This window comes from Xenia sp. Carnegie-2017, unplaced genomic scaffold (assembly GCF_021976095.1).
Source record: "Xenia sp. Carnegie-2017 unplaced genomic scaffold, XeniaSp_v1 HiC_scaffold_6, whole genome shotgun sequence".
In the NCBI taxonomy this organism is placed as follows: Eukaryota; Metazoa; Cnidaria; class Anthozoa; order Malacalcyonacea; family Xeniidae; genus Xenia; species Xenia sp. Carnegie-2017.
In genome coordinates this window covers 764,180-781,871 of record NW_025813526.1, presented here as the reverse complement: position 1 = coordinate 781,871, position 17,692 = coordinate 764,180, and the positions used below count along the sequence as shown (strand labels likewise).

At 29.0% G+C, this 17,692-nt stretch overlaps 11 non-coding genes across 11 annotated transcripts; all 11 read left to right on the top strand.

Annotated features, from left to right (window-relative positions):
* Window positions 1-119: 119 nt before the first annotated feature.
* On the top strand, window positions 120-191 carry Trnac-gca. Its single transcript has one exon. It is a non-coding gene; the product is annotated as a tRNA-Cys (tRNA).
* Window positions 192-982: 791 nt separating this feature from the next.
* Trnac-gca lies at window positions 983-1,054 on the top strand. The gene has a single exon. It is a non-coding gene; the product is annotated as a tRNA-Cys (tRNA).
* Window positions 1,055-1,843: 789 nt separating this feature from the next.
* Trnac-gca lies at window positions 1,844-1,915 on the top strand. Its single transcript has one exon. It is a non-coding gene; the product is annotated as a tRNA-Cys (tRNA).
* Window positions 1,916-4,925: 3,010 nt separating this feature from the next.
* Trnac-gca lies at window positions 4,926-4,997 on the top strand. The gene has a single exon. It is a non-coding gene; the product is annotated as a tRNA-Cys (tRNA).
* Window positions 4,998-6,348: 1,351 nt separating this feature from the next.
* Trnac-gca lies at window positions 6,349-6,420 on the top strand. Its single transcript has one exon. It is a non-coding gene; the product is annotated as a tRNA-Cys (tRNA).
* A 783-nt stretch (window positions 6,421-7,203) lies between these two features.
* Trnac-gca lies at window positions 7,204-7,275 on the top strand. Its single transcript has one exon. It is a non-coding gene; the product is annotated as a tRNA-Cys (tRNA).
* A 3,330-nt stretch (window positions 7,276-10,605) lies between these two features.
* Window positions 10,606-10,677, top strand: Trnac-gca. The gene has a single exon. It is a non-coding gene; the product is annotated as a tRNA-Cys (tRNA).
* Window positions 10,678-12,292: 1,615 nt separating this feature from the next.
* Trnac-gca lies at window positions 12,293-12,364 on the top strand. The gene has a single exon. It is a non-coding gene; the product is annotated as a tRNA-Cys (tRNA).
* Window positions 12,365-13,389: 1,025 nt separating this feature from the next.
* On the top strand, window positions 13,390-13,461 carry Trnac-gca. Its single transcript has one exon. It is a non-coding gene; the product is annotated as a tRNA-Cys (tRNA).
* Window positions 13,462-14,228: 767 nt separating this feature from the next.
* On the top strand, window positions 14,229-14,300 carry Trnac-gca. Its single transcript has one exon. It is a non-coding gene; the product is annotated as a tRNA-Cys (tRNA).
* A 3,075-nt stretch (window positions 14,301-17,375) lies between these two features.
* Trnac-gca lies at window positions 17,376-17,447 on the top strand. The gene has a single exon. It is a non-coding gene; the product is annotated as a tRNA-Cys (tRNA).
* Window positions 17,448-17,692: the final 245 nt, after the last annotated feature.

Here is a 17,692-nt window from a genome sequence, read left to right as displayed (position 1 = left end):
AAAAAAGAAATTGAAGCTTGAAATTTGTACAAGATATTAAAATTTTTTTCATTTCCTTTTACAATGAAAGTAAACTAACATTTAAAATGAAGATGTTATTCTTTCCATCGTTCAAACTAGGGAGTGTAGCTCAGTGGTAGAGCATTCGACTGCAGATTGAGAGGTCAGTGGTTCAATTCCTCTAACTCCCTGTTTAAAACTGATATTTATAAATACATATATTCCTATTAGAAATAAAATGCGATTGAAATGGTTATTAAGGCATGTTTTTTGGACATTTTTAGGAAAAAAAAAGAAATTGAAGCTTCAACTTTGTACAATGATTTAATTTTTTTCATTTCTTGTTATAATAAAAGAAAACTGACATTTAAAAGAAAGATGTTTTTCTTTCATTGTTAAAAGTCAGGGTGTTTTGCTCAGTGGTAGAGAGTTTTATTTCAGTTCGAGGAGTCAGTGGTTCAATTCCACTAACCCCCTTTTTAAAACAGATATTTATATATACACATATTCCAATTAGAAATGTAATTTCGATTAAAAAGGTTATTAAGGCTTGTTTTTTGTACGTGTTTAAAAAAAAAAGAAATTGAAATTTGAAATTCGTACAAAGGTTTAAACATTTTTCCATTTCCTGTTATAATGAAAGTAAACTGACAATTAAAATAAAGATGTTATTCTTTCACGGTTTAAAGCTGGGGAGAATAGCTCAGTGGTAGAGCAACTCGACTGCAGTTAGAGAGGTCAGTGGTTCAACTTCTCTAACTCCATTTTTAAAACTGATATTTAGACATACACATATTACAATTAGAAATAAAATTCGATGAAAAAGGTTATTAAGGCATGTTTTGTGCACGTGTTTAAGAAAAAAGAAAGAAATTTAAACTTGAAATTTGTACAAGAGTTTGAACATTTTTTCATTTCCTTTTACAATGAAAGTAAACTGACATTTAAAATGAAGATGTTATTCTTTCCATCGTTCAAACTAGGGAGTGTAGCTCAGTGGTAGAGCATTCGACTGCAGTTCGAGAGGTCAGTGGTTCAATTCCTCTAACTCCCTTTTTAAAACTGATATTTATAAATATATATATTCCTATTAGAAATAAAATGCGATTGAAATGGTTATTAAGGCATACTTTGTGGACATTTTTAGAAAAATAAAAATTGAAGCTTCAACTTTGCACAATGACTTAAATTTTTTTCATTTCTTGTTATAATAAAAGAAAACTGACATTTAAAAGAAAGATGTTTTTCTTTCATATTTAAAAGTCAGGGTGTTTTGCTGAGTGGTAGAGAGTTCGACTGCAGTCCGAGGAGTCAGTGGTTCAATTCCACTAACCCCCTTTTTAAAAGTGATATTTAGACATACATATATTTTAATTAGGAATAAAATTCGATTAAAAAGGTTATTAAGGCATGTTTTGTGGACGTGTTTAAGAAAAAAAAAGTCATTGAAATTTGAAATTTGTACAAGGGTTTAAACATTTTTTCATTTCCTGTTATAATGGAAGTAAACTGACAATTAAAATAAAGATGTTATTCTTTCACTGTTTAAAGCTGCGGAGAATAGCTCAGTGGTAGAGCATTCGATTGCAGTTCGAGAGGTCAGTGGTTCAATTCCTCTAACTCCCTTTTTAAAACTGACATTTAGACATACACATATTACAATTAGAAATAAAATTCGATGGAAAAGATTATTAAGGCATGTTTTGTGGACGTGTTTAAGAAATAGGAAAGAAATTTAAACTTGAAATTAGTACAAGAGTTTAAACGTTTTTTCATTTCCTTTTACAATGAAGGTAAACTGACATTTAAAATGAAGATGTTATTCTTTTCATCGTTCAAACTAGGGAGTGTAGCTCAGTGGTAGAGCATTCGACTGCAGTTCGAGAGGTCAGTGGTTCAATTCCTCTAACTCCCTTTTTAAAACTGATATTTATAAATACATATATTCCTATTAGAAATAAAATGCGATTGAAATGGTTATTAAGGCATGTTTTTTGGACATTTTTAGGAAAAAAAAAAGAAATTGAAGCTTCAACTTTGTACAATGATTTAATTTTTTTCATTACTTGTTATAATAAAAAAACTGACATTTAAAAGAAAGATGTTTTTCTTTCATTGTTGAAAGTTAGGGTGTGTAGCTCAGTGGTAGAGAGTTCGACTGCAGTTCGAGAAGTCAATGGTTCACTTCCACTAACCCCGTTTTATAACTGATATTCAAGGCTTGTTTTGTGAACGTGTTTAAGAAAAAAAAAGTAATTGAAATTTGAATTTTGTACATGGGTTTAAACATTTTTCAATTCCTGTTATAATAAAAGAAAACTGACATTTAAAAGAAAGATGTTTTTCTTTTATATTTGAAAATCAGGGTGTGTAACTCAGTGGTAGAGAGTTCGACACCAGTTCGTGGAGGCAGTGGTTCAATTCCACTAACCCCCTTTTTAAAACTGATATTTATATATACATATATCCAATTAGAAATGTAAATTCGATTAAAAATGTTATTAAGGCTTGTTTTGTGGACGTGTTTAAGAAAAAAAAGAAATTGAAATTTGAAATTCGTAGAAGGATTTAAACATTTTTTCATTTCCTGTTATAATGAAAGTAAACTGACAATTGAAACAAAGATGTTATTCCTTCACTGTTTAAAGCTGGGGAGAATATCTCAGTGGTAGAGCATTCGACTGCAGTTCGAGAGGTCAGTGGTTCAATTCCTCTAACTCCCTTTTTAAAACTGATATTTATAAATACATATATTCCTATTAGAAATAAAATGCGATTGAAATGGTTATTAAGGCATGTTTTGTGGACATTTTTAGAAAAAAAAATTGAAGCTTCAACTTTGCACAATGATTTAAGATTTTTTCATTTCTTGTTTTAATAAATAAAAACTGATTTTTAAAAGAAAGATGTTTTTCTTTCATATTTGAAATTCAGGGTGTGTAGCTCAGTGGTAGAGAGTTCGACTGCAGTTCGAGGAGTCAGTGGTCCAATTCCACTAACCCCCTTTTTAAAACTGATATTTAGACATACATATATTATAATTAGAAATAAAATTCGATAAAAAAGATTATTAAGGCATGTTTTGTGGACGTGTTTAAGAAAAAAGAATGAAATTGAAACTTGAAATTTCTACAATAGTTTAAACTTTTGTCATTTCCTTTTACAATAAAAGTAAACTAACATTTAAAATGAAGATGTTATTCTTTTCATCGTTCAAACTAGGGAGTGTAGCTCAGTGTTATAACATTCAACTGCAGTTCGAGAGGTCAGTGGTTCAATTCCTCTAACTCCCGTTTTAAAACTGATATTTATAAATACATATATTCCTATTAGAAATAAAATGCGATTGAAATGGTTATTAAGGTATATTTTGTGGACATTTTTAGAAAAAAAATAATTGAAGCTTCAACTTTGCACAATGATTTAAATTTTTTTCATTTCTTGTTATAATAAATAAAAACTGAAATTTAAAACAAAGATGTTTTTCTTTCATTGTTGAAAGTCAAGGTGTGTAGTTCAGTGGTAGAGAGTTCGACTGCAGTTTGAGGAGTCAGTGGTTCAATTCCACTAACCCTCTTTTTAAAAGTGATATTTAGACATACATATATTTTAATTAGGAACAATATTCGATTAAAAAGGTTATTAAGGCATGTTTTGTGAACGTGTTTAAGAAAAAAAAAGTAATTGAAATTTGAAATTTGTACAAGGGTTTATACATTTTTTCATTTCCTGTTATAATGAAAGTAAACTGACAATTAAGATAAAGATGTTATTGTTTCACTGCTTAAAGCTGGGGAGAATAGATCAGTGGTAGAGCATTCGATTGCAGTTCGAGAGATCAGTTGTTCAATTCCTCTAACTCCCTTTTTAAAACTGATATTTAGACATACACATATTACAATTAGAAATAAAATTCGATGAAAAAGATTATTAAGGCATGTTTTGTGGACGTGTTTAAGAAAAAAGAAAGAAATTTAAACTTGAAATTAGTACAAGAGTTTAAACATTTTTTCATTTCCTTTTACAATGAAAGTAAACCGACATTTAAAATGAAGATGTTATTCTTTTCATCGTTCAAACTAGGGAGTGTAGCTCAGTGGTAGAGCATTCAACTGCAGTTCGAGAGGTCAGTGGTTCAATTCCTCCTCCCTTTTAAAACTGATATTTATAAATACATATATTTCTATTAGAAATAAAATGTAATTGAAATGGTTATTAAGGCATGTTTTGTGGACATTTTTAGAAAAAAATTAAAGCTTCAACTTTGCACAATGATTTAAATTTTTTTTCATTTCTTGTTATAATAAATAAAACTGAAATTTAAAACAAAGATGTTTTTCTTTCATATTTGAAAGTCAGGGTGTGTAGTCAGTGGTAGAGAGTTCGACTGCAGTTTGAGGAGTCAGTGGTTCAATTCCATAACCCTCTGTTTAAAAGTGATATTTAGACATACATATATTTTAATTAGGAACAATATTCGATAAAAAAGTTTATTAAGGCATGTTTTGTGAACGTGTTTAAGAAAAAAAAAGTATTGAAATTTGAAATTTGTACAAGGGTTTATACATTTTTTCATTTCCTGTTATAATGAAAGTAAACTGACAATTAAAATAAAGATGTTATTGTTTCATGCTTAAAGCTGGGGAGAATAGATCAGTGGTAGAGCATTCGATTGCAGTTCGAGAGATCAGTTGTTCAATTCCTCTAACTCCATTTTTAAAATTTAGACATACACATATTACAATTAGAAATAAAATTGATGAAAAAAGATTATTAAGGCATGTTTTGTGGACGTGTTTAAGAAAAAAGAAAGAAATTTAAACTTGAAATTAGTACAAGAGTTTAAACATTTTTTCATTTCCTTTTACAATGAAAGTAAACCGACATTTAAAATGAAGATGTTTTTCTTTTCATCGTTCAAACTAGGGAGTGTAGCTCAGTGGTAGAGCATTCAACTGCAGTTCGAGAGGTCAGTGGTTCAATTCCTCTAACTCCCTTTTTAAAACTGATATTTATAAATACATATATTTCTATTAGAAATAAAATGTAATTGAAATGGTTATTAAGGCATGTTTTGTGGACATTTTTAGAAAAAAAAAATTGAAGCTTCAACTTTGCACAATGATTTAAATTTTTTTCATTTCATGTTATAATAAATAAAAACTGACATTTAAAACAAAGATGTTTTTCTTTCATATTTGAAAGTCAGGGTGTGTAGCTCAGTGGTAGAGAGTTCGACTGCAGTTCGAGGAGTCAGTGGTGCAATTCCACTAACCCCCTTTTTAAAACTGATATTTAGACATACATATATTACAATTAGAAATAAAATTCGATAAAAAAGTTTATTAAGGCATTTTTGTGGACGTGTTTAAGAAAAAAGCATGAAATTGACACTTGAATATTCTACAAGAGTTCAAACTTTTTTTCATATCCTTTTACAATGAAAGTAATCGAACGTTTAAAATGAAGATGTTATTCTTTTCATCGTTCAAGCTAGGGAGTGTAGCTCAGTGGTATAGCATTCGACTGCAGTTCGAGAGGTCAGTGGTTCAATTCCTCTAACTCCATTTTTACAACTGATATTTATAAATACATATATTCCTATTAGATATAAAATGATGAAATGGTTATTAAGGCATGTTTTGTGGACATTTTTAGAAAAAAAATTGAAGCTTGAACTTTGCATAATGATTTAAATTTTTTTCATTTCTTGTTATAATGAGAAAAAACTGACATTTAAAATAAAGATGTTTTTCTTTCATATTTGAAAGTCAGGGTGTGTAGCTCAGTGGTAGAGAGTTTTATTTCAGTTCGAGGAGTCAGTGCTTCAATTCCACTAACCCCCGTTTAAACAGATATTTATATATACACATATTCCAATTAGAAATGTAATTTCGAATAAAAGGTTATTAAGGCTTGTTTTTTGTACGTGTTTAAGAAAAAAAAGAAATTGAAATTTGAAATTCGTACAAAGGTTTAAACATTTTTTCATTTCCTGTTATAATGAAAGTAAACTGACAATTAAGATAAAGATGTTATTGTTTCACTGCTTAAAGCTGGGGAGAATAGATCAGTGGTAGAGCATTCGATTGCAGTTCGAGAGATCAGTTGTTCAATTCCTCTAACTCCCTTTTTAAAACTGATATTTAGACATACACATATTACAATTAGAAATAAAATTCGATGAAAAAGATTATTAAGGCATGTTTTGTGGACGTGTTTAAGAAAAAAGAAAGAAATTTAAACTTGAAATTAGTACAAGAGTTTAAACATTTTTTCATTTCCTTTTACAATGAAAGTAAACCGACATTTAAAATGAAGATGTTATTCTTTTCATCGTTCAAACTAGGGAGTGTAGCTCAGTGGTAGAGCATTCAACTGCAGTTCGAGAGGTCAGTGGTTCAATTCCTCTAACTCCCTTTTTAAAACTGATATTTATAAATACATATATTTCTATTAGAAATAAAATGTAATTGAAATGGTTATTAAGGCATGTTTTGTGGACATTTTTAGAAAAAAAAAATTGAAGCTTCAACTTTGCACAATGATTTAAATTTTTTTCATTTCTTGTTATAATAAATAAAAACTGAAATTTAAAACAAAGATGTTTTTCTTTCATTGTTGAAAGTCAGGGTGTGTAGTTCAGTGGTAGAGAGTTCGACTGCAGTTTGAGGAGTCAGTGGTTCAATTCCACTAACCCTCTGTTTAAAAGTGATATTTAGACATACATATATTTTAATTAGGAACAATATTCGATTAAAAAGGTTATTAAGGCATGTTTTGTGAACGTGTTTAAGAAAAAAAAAGTATTGAAATTTGAAATTTGTACAAGGGTTTATACATTTTTTCATTTCCTGTTATAATGAAAGTAAACTGACAATTAAGATAAAGATGTTATTGTTTCACTGCTTAAAGCTGGGAGAATAGATCAGTGGTAGAGCATTCGTTGCAGTTCGAGAGATCAGTTGTTCAATTCCTCTAACTCCCTTTTTAAAACTGATATTTAGACATACACATATTACGATTAGAAATAAAATTCGATGAAAAAGGTATTAAGGCATGTTTTGTGGACGTGTTTAAGAAAAAAGAAAGAAATTTAAACTTGAAATTCGTACAAGAGTTTAAACATTTTTCATTTCCTTTTACAATGAAAGTAAACAGAGCATTTAAAATGAAGATGTTTTCTTTTCATCGTTCAAACTAGGGAGTGTAGCTCAGTGGTAGAGCATTCAACTGCAGTTCGAGAGGTCAGTGGTTCAATTCCTCTAACTCCCTTTTAAAACTGATATTTATAAATACATATATTTCTATTAGAAATAAAATGTAATTGAAATGGTTATTAAGGCATGTTTGTGTGGACATTTTAGAAAAAAAATTGAAGCTTGAACTTTGCACAATGATTTAAATTTTTTCATTTCATGTTATAATAAGTAAAAACTGACATTTAAAACAAAGATGTTTTTCTTTCATATTGAAAGTTAGGGTGTGTAGCTCAGTGGTAGAGTTCGACTGCAGTTCGAGGAGTCAGTGGTGCAATTCTTAACCCTTTTAAAACTGATATTTAGACATACATATATTACAATTAGAAATAAAATTCGATAAAAAAGTTTATTAAGGCATTTTTTGTGGACGTGTTTAAGAAAAAAGCATGAAATTGACACTTGAATATTCTACAAGAGTTCAAACTTTTTTTCATATCCTTTTACAATGAAAGTAATCGAACGTTTAAAATGAAGATGTTATTCTTTTCATCGTTCAAGCTAGGGAGTGTAGCTCAGTGGTATAGCATTCGACTGCAGTTCGAGAGGTCAGTGGTTCAATTCCTCTAACTCCATTTTTACAACTGATATTTATAAATACATATATTCCTATTAGATATAAAATGTGATTGAAATGGTTATTAAGGCATGTTTTGTGGACATTTTTAGAAAAAAAAAATTGAAGCTTCAACTTTGCATAATGATTTAAATTTTTTTCATTTCTTGTTATAATGAGAAAAAACTGACATTTAAAATAAAGATGTTTTTCTTTCATATTTGAAAGTCAGGGTGTGTAGCTCAGTGGTAGAGAGTTTTATTTCAGTTCGAGGAGTCAGTGCTTCAATTCCACTAACCCCCGTTTTAAAACAGATATTTATATATACACATATTCCAATTAGAAATGTAATTTCGAATAAAAGGTTATTAAGGCTTGTTTTTTGTACGTGTTTAAGAAAAAAAAGAAATTGAAATTTGAAATTCGTACAAAGGTTTAAACATTTTCCATTTCCTGTTATAATGAAAGTAAACTGACAATTAAAATAAAGATGTTATTCTTTCACGGTTTAAAGCTGGGGAGAATAGCTCAGTGGTAGAGCAACTCGACTGCAGTTAGAGAGGTCAGTGGTTCAATTTCTCTAACTCCATTTTTAAAACTGATGTTTAGACATACACATATTACAATTAGAAATAAAACTCGATTGAAAAGGTTATTAAGGCATGTTTTGTGGACGTGTTTAAGAAAAAAGAATGAAAATGAAACTTGAAATTTCTACAAGAGTTTAAACTTTTTTTCATTTCCTTTTACAATGAAAGTAAACTAACATTTAAAATGAAGATGTTATTCTTTTCATCGTTCAAACTAGGGAGTGTAGCTCAGTGGTAGACATTCGACTGCAGTTCGAGAGGTCAGTGGTTCAATTCCTCTAACTCCTTTTAAAACTGATATTTATAAATACATATATTCCTATTAGAAATAAAATGCGATTGAAATGGTTATTAAAGGCATGTTTTGGACATTTTTAGGAAAAAAAAAGAAATTAGAAGCTTGAACTTTATACAATGATTTAATTTTTTCATTTCTTGTTATAATGAAAGTAAACTGACATTTAAAAAAGATGTTTTTCTTTCATTTTAAAGTTAGGAGTGTAGCTCCAGTGGTAGAGCATTTGACTGCAGTTCGAGGAGTCAGTGGTTCAATTCCACTAACCCCATTATTAAAACTGATATTTATATATACACATATCCAATTAGAAATGTAAATTCGATGAAAAGGGTTATTAAGGCTTGTTTTTGTTGATGTTTTAAGAAAAAAAAGAGAAATTTGAAATTCGTACAAAGATTTAAACATTTTTTCATTTCCTGTTACAATGAAAGTAAACTGACAATTAAAATAAAGATGTTATTCTTTCACTGTTTAAAGCTAGGGAGTGTAGCTCAGTGGTAGAGCATTCGACTGCAGTTGAGAGGTCCAGTGGTTCAATTTCTCTAACTCCATTTTTAAAACTGATATTTATATACATATATTCAATTAGAAATAAAATGCGATAAAAATGTTTATTAAGGCATGTTTTGTGGTCGTTTTAAGAAAAAGAAAGAAATTAAGCTTTGTACAAGAGTTTAAACTTTTTTTCATTTCCTTTTACAATGAAAGTAAACTAACATTTAAAATGAAGATGTTATTCTTTTCATCGTTCAAACTAGGGAGTGTAGCTCAATGGTAGAGCATTCGACTGCATTTTGAGAGGTCAGTGGTTCAATTTACTAACTTCCTTTTAAAACTGATATTTAGATATACATATATTTTACAATTAGAATTAAAATTCGATTGAAAAGGTTATTAAGGCATGTTTTGTGGACGTGTTTAAGAAAAAAGAATGAAAATGAAACTTGAAATTTCTACAAGAGTTTAAACTTTTTTTCATTTCCTTTTACAATTAAAGTAAACTAACATTTAAAGTGAATATGTTATTCTTTCATCGTTTTAAACTGGGATTAGCTCAGTGGTAGAGCATTCGACTGCAGTTCGAGAGGTCAGGGGTTCAATTCCTCTAACTCCCTTTTTAAAACTGATATTTATAAATACATATATTCCTGTTAGAAATAAAATGCGATTGAAATGTTTATTAAGGCATGTTTGTGACATTTTTAGGAAAAAAAAGAAATTTAAGCTTGAACTTTGTACAATGATTTGAACATTTTTCATTTTCTTGTTATAATAAAAAAACTGACATTTAAAAGAAAGATGTTTTCTTTTCATTGTTAAAACTCAGGGAGTTTTGCTCAGTGGTAGAGTTCTGACTGCAGTTCGAGGAGTCAGTGGTTCAATTCCACTAACCCCCTTTTTAAAAGTGATATTTAGACATACATATATTTTAATTAGGAATAAAATTCGATTAAAAAGGTTATTAAGGCATGCTTTGTGGACGTGTTTAAGAAAAAAAAAGTAATTGAAATTTGAAATTCGTACAAGGGTTTAAACATTTTTTCATTTCCTGTTATAATGAAAGTAAACTGACAATTAAAGTAAAGATGTTATTCTTTCACTGTTTAAAGCTGGGGAGAATAGCTCAGTGGTAGAGCATTCGATTGCAGTTCGAGAGGTCAGTGGTTCAATTCCTCTAACTCCCTTTTTAAAACTGATATTTAGCCATACACATATTACAATTACAAATAAAATTCGATGGAAAAGATTATTAAGGCATGTTTTGTGGACGTGTTTAAGAAAAAAGAAAGAAATTTAAACTTGAAATTTGTACCAGAGTTTAAATATTTTTTCATTTCCTTTTACAATGAAAGTAAACTGACATTTAAAATGAAGATGTTATTCTTTTCATCGTTCAAACTAGGGAGTGTAGCTCAGTGGTAGAGCATTCGACTGCAGTTCGAGAGGTCAGTGGTTCAATTCCTCTAACTCCCTTTTTAAAACTGATATTTATAAATACATATATTCCTATTAGAAATAAAATGCGATTGAAATTTTTATTAAGGCATGTTTTGAGGACATTTTTAGGAAAAAAAAAGAAATTGAAGCTTCAACTTTGTACAATGATTTAATTTTTCTCATTTCTTGTTATAATAAAAAAACCTGACATTTAAATGAAAGATTTTTTTCTTTCATTGCTAAAAGTCAGGGTGTTTTGCTCAGTGGTAGACAGTTCGACTGCAGTTCGAGGAGTCAGTGATTCAATTCCACTAACCCCCGTTTTAAAAGTGATATTTAGACATACATATATTTTAATTAGAAATGTAATATTCGATTAAAAAGGTTATTAAGGCTTGTTTTGTGAACGTGTTTAAGAAAAAAAAAGTAATTGAAATTTGAATTTTGTACAAGGGTTTAAACATTTTTCATTTCCTGTTATAATGAAAGTAAACTGACAATTAAAATAAAGATGTTATTCTTACACTGTTTAAAGCTGGGAGAATAGCTCAGTGGTAGAGCATTCGATTGCAGTTAGAGATGGTGGTTTCATTCCTCTAACTCCCTTTTAAAACTATTTAGACATACACATATTACAATTAGAAATAAAATTCGATGAAAAAGGTTATTAAGGCATGTTTTGTGGACGTGTTTAAGAAAAAATAAAGAAATTTAAACTTGAAATTAGTACAAGAGTTTAAACATTTTTTCATTTCCTTTTACAATGAAAGTAAACTGACATTTAAAATGAAGATGTTATTCTTTTCATCATTCAAACTATGGAGTGTAGCTCAGTGGTAGAGCATTCAACTGCAGTTCGAGGGTCCAGTGGTTCAATTCCTCTAACTCCCTTTTAAAACCCAGTATTTATAAATACATATATTCCCATTAGAAATAAAATGCGACTGAAATGGTTATTAAGGCATGTTTTGTGGACATTTTAGAAAAAAAGATTGAAGCTTGAACTTTATACAAGGATTTAAATTTTTCATTTCTTGTTATAATGAAAGTAAACTGACATTTAAAAGAAAAATTTTCTTTCATTGCTTAAAGTTAGGGAGTGTAGCTCAGTGGTAGAGTTCGACTGCAGTTCGAGGAGTCAGTGGTTCAATTCCACTAACCCCTTTTAAAACTGATATTTATACATACATATATTCCAATTAGAAATAAAATTCGATTAAAAGTTATTAAGGCATGTTTTGTGGATGTTTTTAAAAAAAAAGAAGAAATTGAAGCTTGAAATTTGTACAAGATTTAAACTTTTTCATTTCCTTTTACAATGAAAGTAAACTGACATTTAAAATGAAGATGTTTTTCTTTCAATGGTTGAAGCTAAGGAGTGTAGCTCAGTGGTAGAGCATGACTGCATTTTGAGAGTCAGTGGTTCAATTTTATTAACTCCTTTAAAACTGATATTTATATATACATATATTTTACAATTAGAATTAAAATTCGATTGAAAAGGTTATTAAGGCATGTTTTGTGGACGTGTTTAAGAAAAAAAAGAAATTGAAACTTGAAATTTGTACAAAGTTTAAACTTTTCATTTCCTTTTACAATAAAGTAAACTGACATTTAAAATGAAGATGTTATTCTTTTCATCGTTTAAACTAGGAGTGTAGCTCAGTGGTAGAGCATTCGACTGCAGTTCGAGAGGTCAGTGGTTCAATTCCTCTAACTCCTTTTTAAAACTGATATTTATAAATACATATATTCCTATTAGAAATAAATGCGATTGAAATGGTTATTAAGGCATGTTTGAGGACATTTTAGGAAAAAAGAAATTGAAGCTTCAACTTTGTACAATGATTTAATTTTTTCATTTCTTGTTATAATAAAGAAAAACTGAATTTAAAAAAAGATGTTTTTCTTTCATTTGAAAGTCAGGGTGTGTGGCTCAGTGGTAGAAGTTTGACTGCAGTTCGAGGAGTCAGTGGTTCAATTCCACTAACCCATTTTAAAACTGATATTTATATATACACATATCAATTAGAAATAAAATTCGATTAAAAGGTTATTAAGGCTTGTTTTGTACGTGTTTAAGAAAAAAAAATTGAAATTTGAAATTTGTACAAGGATTTAAACATTTTTCATTTCCTGTTATAATGGAAGTAAACTGACAATTAAAATGAGATGTTATCCTTTCACTGTTTAAAGCTGGGAGAATAGCTCAGTGGTAGAGCATTCGACTGCAGTTAGAGAGTCAGTGGTTCAATTCTCTAACTCCTTTTTAAAACTGATATTTAGAAATACATATATTACAATTAGAAATAAAATTCGATAAGGTTATTAAGGCATGTTTTGTGGACGTGTTTAAGAAAAAGAAGAAATTGAAACTTGAAATTTGTACAAGAGTTTAAACTTTTCATTTCCTTTTATAATGAAAGTAAACTGACATTTAAAATGAAAGATGTTATTCTTTCATCGTTCAAACTAGGGAGTGTAGCTCAGTGGTAGACATTCGACTGCAGTTGAGAGGTCAGTGGTTCAATTCCCTAACTCCTTTTAAAACTGATATTTATACATATATTTACAATTAGAAATAAATTCGATTAAAAAGTTATTAAGGCATGTTTGTGGACGTGTTTAGAAAAAGAATGAAATTGAAACTTGAAATTTCTACAAAGAGTTTAAACTTTTTCATTTCCTTTTACAATTAAAATAAACTAACAAAAAGTGAAGATGTTATTCTTCTAATCGTTTAAAACTAGGAGTGTAGCTCAGTGGTAGAGCATTCGACTGCAGTTCGAGAGGTCAGTGGTTCAATTCCTCTAACTCCTTTTTAAAACTGATATTTATAAATACATATATTCTATTAGAAATAAAATGCGATTAAAATGTTTATTAAAGGCATGTTTGAGGGACATTTTTTAGGAAAAAAAAGAAATTGAAGCTTCAACTTTGTACAATGATTTAATTTTTTCATTTCTTGTTATAATAAAAACTGACATTTAAAAAGAAAGATTTTTTTTTCTTTCATTGTTAAAAGTCAGGGTGTTTAGCTCAGTGGTAGAAGTTCGACTGCAGTTCGAGAGTCAGTGGTTCAATTCCACTAACCCTTTTAAAAGTGATATTTAGAACATACATATATTTTAATTAGGAATAAAATCGATTAAAAGTTATTAAGGCATGCTTTGTGGACGTGTTTAAGAAAAAAAAAATTGAAATTTGAAATTGTACAAGATTTAAACATTTTCATTTCCTGTTATAATGAAAGTAAACTGACATTTAAAGTAAAGATGTTATTCTTTCATTGTTTAAAGCTGGGGTGTGTACTCAGTGGTAGAGCATTCGACTGCAGTTCGAGAGGTCAGTGGTTCAATTCCTCTAACTCCCTTTTAAAACTGATATTTAGACATACATATATTACAATTACAAATAAAATTCGATGGAAAAAGATTATTAAGGCATGTTTGTGGACGTGTTTAAGAAAAAAAGAAATTGAAACTTGAAATTTGTACAAGGGTTTAAACATTTTTCATTTCCTTTTACAATGAAAGTAAACTGACATTTAAAATGAAGATGTTATTCTTTCATCGTTCAAACTAGGGAGTGTAGCTCAGTGGTAGAGCATTCGACTGCAGTTCGAGAGGTCAGTGGTTCAATTCCTCTAACTCCCTTTTTAAAACTGATATTTATAAATACATATATTCCTATTAGAAATAAAATGCGATTGAAATTTTTATTAAGGCATGTTTTGAGGACATTTTTAGGAAAAAAAAAGAAACTGAAGCTTCAACTTTGTACAATGATTTAATTTTTTTCATTTCTTGTTATAATAAAAAAACTGACATTTAAAAGAAAGATTTTTTTCTTTCATTGCTAAAAGTCAGGGTGTTTTGCTCAGTGGTAGACAGTTCGACTGCAGTTCGAGGAGTCAGTGGTTCAATTCCACTAACCCCCTTTTTAAAAGTGATATTTAGACATACATATATTTTAATTAGGAACAATATTCGATTAAAAAGGTTATTAAGGCATGTTTTGTGAACGTGTTTAAGAAAAAAAAAGTAATTGAAATTTGAAATTTGTACAAGGGTTTAAACATTTTTTCATTTCCTGTTATAATGAAAGTAAACTGACAATTAAGATAAAGATGTTATTGTTTCACTGTTTAAAGTTGGGGAGAATAGATCAGTGGTAGAGCATTCGATTGCAGTTAGAGAGATCAGTGGTTCAATTCCTCTAACTCCCTTTTTAAAACTGATATTTAGACATACACATATTACAATTAGAAATAAAATTCGATGAAAAAGATTATTAAGGCATGTTTTGTGGACGTGTTTAAGAAAAAAGAAAAGAAATTGAAACTTGAAATTAGTACAAGAGTTTAAACATTTTTCATTTCCTTTTTAAATGAAAGTAAACCGACATTTAAAATGAAGATGTTATTCTTTTCATCGTTCAAACTAGAGAGTGTAGCTCAGTGGTAGAGCATTCAACTGCAGTTCGAGAGGTCAGTGGTTCAATTCCTCTAACTCCCTTTTTAAAACTGATATTTATAAATACATATATTCCCATTAGAAATAAAATGCAACTGAAATGGTTATTAAGGCATGTTTGTGGACATTTTAGAAAAAAAAAAATTGAAGCTTCAACTTTGCACAATGATATAAATTTTTTCATTTCTTGTTATAATAAATAAAACTGACATTTAAAGAAAGATGTTTTTCTTTCATATTTGAAAGTCAGGGTGTGTAGCTCAGTGGTAGAGAGTTCGACTGCAGTTCGAGGAGTCAGTGGTTCAATTCCACTAACCCCCTTTTTAAAACTGATATTTAGACATACATATATTACAATTAGAAATAAAATTCGATAAAAAAGTTTATTAAGGCATATTTTGTGGTCGTGTTTAAGAAAAAAGAATGAAATTGAAACTTGAAATTTCTACAAGAGTTTAAACTTTTTTTCATTTCCTTTTACAATGAAAGTAAACTGACATTTAAAATGAAGATGTTATTCTTTCAATGGTTAAAGCTAAGGAGTGTAGCTCAGTGGTAGTGCATTCGACTGCAGTTCGTGAGGTCAGTGTTTCAACTCCTCGAACTCCCATTTTAAAACTGATATTTAAATATACATATATTCCAATTAAAAATGAAATTCGATTAAAAAGGTTATTAAGGCATGTTTTGTGGACGTGTTTAAGAAAAAAGAATGAAAATGAAACTTGAAATTTCTACAAGAGTTTAAACATTTTTTCATTTCCTTTTACAATGAAAGTAAACTGACATTTAAAATGAAGATGTTATTCTTTTCATCATTCAAACTATGGAGTGTAGCTCAGTGGTAGAGCATTCGACTGCAGTTCGAGAGGTCAGTGGTTCAATTCCTCTAACTCCCTTTTTAAAACTGATATTTATAAATACATATATTCCTATTAGAAATAAAATGCAACTGAAATGGTTATTAAGGCATGTTTTGTGGACATTTTTAGAAAAAAAAATTGAAGCTTCAACTTTGCACAATGATATAAATTTTTTTCATTTCTTGTTATAATAAATAAAAACTGACATTTAAAACAAAGATGTTTTTCTTTCATATTTGAAAGTCAGGGTGTGTAGCTCAGTGGTAGAGAGTTCGACTGCAGTTCGAGGAGTCAGTGGTGCAATTCCACTAATCCCGTTTTTAAAACTGATATTTAGACGTACAAATATTACAATTAGAAATAAAATTCGATAAAAAAGCTTATTAAGGCATGTTTTGTGGACGTGTTTAAGAAAAAAGAATGAAATTGAAACTTGAATATTCTACAAGATTTTAAACTTTTTTTCATTTCCTTTTACAATGAAAGTAATCGAACGTTTAAAATGAAGATGTTATTCTTTTCATCGTTCAAACTAGGGAGTGTAGCTCAGTGGTAGAGCATTTGACTGCAGTTCGAGAGGTCAGTGGTTCAATTCCTCTATTTCCCTTTTTAATATTGATATTTATAAATACATATATTCCTATTGGAAATAAAATGCGATTGAAATGGTTATTAAGGCATGTTTTGTGGACATTTTTAGAAAAAAAAAATTGAAGCTTCAACTTTGCACAATGATTTAAATTTTTTTCATTTCTTGTTATAATAAATAAAAACTGACATTTAAAAGAAAGATGTTTTTCTTTCATATTTGAAAGTCAGGGTGTGTAGCTCAGTGGTAGAGAGTTCGACTGCAGTTCGAGGAGTCAGTGGTTCAATTCCACTAACCCCCTTTTTAAAACTGATATTTAGACATACATATATTACAATTAGAAATAAATTCGATAAAAAAGTTTATTAAGGCATATTTTGTGGTCGTGTTTAAGAAAAAAGAATGAAATTGAAACTTGAAATTTCTACAAGAGTTAAATTTTTTTTCATTTCCTTTTATAATGAAAGTAAACTGACATTTAAAATGAAGATGTTTTTTTTCAATGGTTAAAGCTAGGGTGTAGCTCAGTGGTAGAGCATTTGACTGCATTTTGAGAGGTCAGTGGTTCAATTCCACTAACTTCCTTTTTAAAACTGATATTTAGATATACATATATTTTACAATTAGAATTAAAATTCGATTGAAAAGGTTATTAAGGCATGTTTTGTGGACGTGTTTAAGAAAAAAGAATGAAAATGAAACTTGAAATTTCTACAAGAGTTTAAACTTTTTTTCATTTCCTTTTATAATTCAAGTAAACTAACATTTAAAATGAAGATGTTATTCTTTTCATCGTTTAAACTAGGGAGTGTAGCTCAGTGGTAGAGCATTCGACTGCAGTTCGAGAGGTCAGTGGTTCAATTCCTCTAACTCCCTTTTTAAAACTGATATTTATAAATACATATATTCCTATTAGAAATAAAATGCGATTGAAATGGTTATTAAGGCATGTTTTGTGGACATTTTTAGGAAAAAAAAATTGAAGCTTTAAATTGCACAATGATTTAAATTTTTTTCATTTCTTGTTATAATGAAAGTAAACTGACATTTAAAAGAAGATGTTATTCTTCCATATTTGAAAGTCAGGGAGTGTAGCTCAGTGGTAGAAAGTTTGACTTCAG